Here is a 3,236-nt window from a genome sequence, read left to right on the forward strand (position 1 = left end):
TGAAAAATTTCACCATGAGTGACCCATTTCCACTCAAACTGGCTGAGCCAGGGTGGAGCTAGCGAAAAAGACTGGCGGTAGTAGAGCATTTTATGCCATTGAATGGTAGAGCTAGGGGCTTGACAAAAAGTCTCCGGACAAGATAGTGCATTGTTGATTCTTTCCTCCTCTTCAAGAAGAGTAAGGAAGGAATCATCAGCAAAATGACCATTAACAAGCTGGGATGTAGAATCAGTTAAGGCAATACCACGAACTAGTCTTGAGGAAACAAAATGAGCAAGCAGGTACCCAAACCCTTTAGCAGCAACAATGTAAAGCACTGGAGCTAAAGGGCAACCTTGCCTAATGGAGTAGAAGAGCCCAAAGGCCTTAGACTGCGAATTATTAATGGTAATGCAAGCATTAGCATCAGCAAAAAGCATCTCCACGGATTGAATAAAGTTGGGACCAAATCCTAGAGCCTAGAGCATAGCTAGGATGAAGGGCCATTCAATGCGATCATAAGCTTTGGCAAAATCTATCTTCAGAAACATAGCCTTTTGTTTGGACTTGCGAGCCCATTCCATCCTTTCCCAGACATCAATAATGTTATCAAGAATGTATCTAGATTTGATGAAGCCAGTTTGCTTAGGCCACACAATTAGAGGTAGCATGTGCCTGATTTTGAGAGAGAGTGCCTTGGCAATTATCTTATAAGCCAAATTTAGAAGGTGATGGGCCTCCAGTTGCATATATCCTTCGGATCACCAGCCTTAGGTATGAATTTAATATTTCCTTTATTTATAATGGCTCCTAAGTTTTTAGAATGATATGCTTCAAGATAGATTTTGTGTAGATCAGGGCCAATTTTCTCCCATAGGTGTTTGTAAAACTCATAAGGAAAGCCATCCCACCCAGGGGATTTGTCATCTACCATAGAGAAGGTAGCTTCTTTAAGATCGCTGAGGGAAAGAAGTTGCTCACAGAACACACGCTGCTTCCCCACAAGGCAGTTTGGAGTAACAGAGATGCATTTTCAGAGAGCTTCTTCCTGGGCAACTAAATTTTCCTATGAAGCAAAGACATTCTCATAATGATGAATGAATGCTTGCAGGATTTCGGGGAGACTGGACATAACAATCATGCCCTATTTAAGTTTTTGAATCCCAACTTTGGTATGATGGGCACAGAGAGCATGAAAAAATTCCTTTGAGGCTTTTTCGCCAACCTCCAACCAGTGGAGACGGGTCTTGAGTTGAACTCCATAGGCAGCATAGTTGTTAGCAACTTGCTTGTCATGTCAAATCTTGGCAAGCTAAACTTGTAGATCCGCATCAAAGGGGTTGAGAGTGAGAGCCTCTGAAGCTTTTCTGAGGGCAAGGATGTTAGCTGCATACGTCCTTTTTCAAAAAATGGTGACTTGACGCCCATAGATGCACATGAATCATGCAATTCTAGCAATGGCATCATTCCACCATTGAATCCATCCCCTTTGAGAATGTGGACGTGGCTCCAAATTCCAGACACGTTGGATATGTGAGATGGTGGAAGCATGCATCAGCACTGATGTGTTGAGGAAAAACTGAGACTTAGCTACCTTGGGGATAGTTATTTGCCAAGTAATGCCAAAATAAATGGGATAGTGGTTAGATAAAGTGACATCTGATAGGGGAATGACAGGTAAATCTTGATCCTCAGAAAAGGAGAAAAAAGATTGCACAGAGATCATGGCACAATCAAGATGTTTTAAAATACAATCTAGGCCAGCTCGAAAGTTGGACCAAGTGTGCCAGACCCCACTACTTTGGCGGCGATTAGTGTTGGGATCAAACAGGCCCAATTTATTATGCATGTAGTACCAGGCTGCTCTTTCCCCAGTTGTCCAATGAAAAGGTAGAATGTCTTCTTTTTCAGAGGCCACTTCAACCATATTGAAGTCCCCACACATGACCCAAGTAGCTAGAGGCAAATTGTTAGCTAGCCAAGCCCACAACTGGGCTCTTTCAATAGCGCCATTGGAAGCATAAACATTAATGACTCCAAAAGAGTGATTGTTAATGGAAAGTAAAAGCCAAACAATTCTATGCAAAGGGTCAGTACCATGTGAAATAATAGCAGAATGAAGGTGAGGTGACAGGAGAGTAACTACACCACCTCGGCCAGCATCATGTTGCAAGGAAAACATAACGCCATCCTGCCAAATGATGTGGCATGCAGTAGCAAGCATGAAACCAGAGATCTTAACTTCTTGCAAACACAAAAAATTCAAATTACCAAGTCTATGATGGGTATCCCGGACATAGTACTTTCTAGTGAGGTCTGTAAGACCTCAAACATTCCATGAAAGGCAGTTCATGAGAACTCTTCCATGTCATCCTCATCCTCAAGAGAGGAGTAGCTATTTTGCAAGAAGGTAGAAGCTAGGTGAAAGTCAGACGGGAAATTCTCTGCACTTACAGCCTGTTGCTTTATCTCTAGTACCTCTGCACGTCTAGGAGGACTGCGAGAACGCCGTGTTGCTAGTGGCACAATGGAAGAGACCGCAAGAGGAGTGTGAGCCCCGACCAAGGCAGAAGCCCTGGCGGCGGCCTTGATCCCCTACGTGCTAGCAAGGTTTGAAACTTGCGAAACCCTCGGAGGAGGAACTATCGAAGCCGCCTGTGTCCCCATGCTAGTTGGTGTAGACCCTCTTGTGGGAATAGGAGGAACGACGACAACTACCGCGTAAGATTGTTTGGGTGGCAAACGGGTCAAGGCAGCTTTGCCCTCGCGTCCAACAGTAACCCAATCGTCTTTTTTCCCTTCGGCTTGTTTGACAGGCACATCTTTAGGTGTGGGTTTTGCCTTGGAGGTAACCAAGGGGCAATCTCGAATCTTGTGTTCTGCCGACTGGCACCTATAACAGGTGTTACCTTTTTTTTTCTTCTTCTTTTTGACTTGTATATGTAAGGAAAAAATGTTTATTGACATATATTTTCTAATAGTGGTATACTTAGATCGACATAACCTCCAATAATTAATTTTTGAGGAACTAAAAAGAAAATAGCTAAAAGTCCATTAATAATGATATCATGTACTAATCATTGTTTAATTGTATGAATAATGAATGTTTTTTAACTACTATAGAGAATTTTTGTATAATTTTTGAAGTGGTTGTTGATAAGTAAATATCATGTGACATTTTACAATGACCACTTTTTAAGGGAACTTATGTTTTCATTTGCCCCTAGCTATTAATTTTTTTTAAAAAACAAGTG

This window comes from Cupressus sempervirens, chromosome 3, assembly GCF_028749045.1.
Source record: "Cupressus sempervirens isolate cs-2001-9-10 chromosome 3, ASM2874904v1, whole genome shotgun sequence".
Classification (NCBI taxonomy): domain Eukaryota; kingdom Viridiplantae; phylum Streptophyta; class Pinopsida; order Cupressales; family Cupressaceae; genus Cupressus; species Cupressus sempervirens.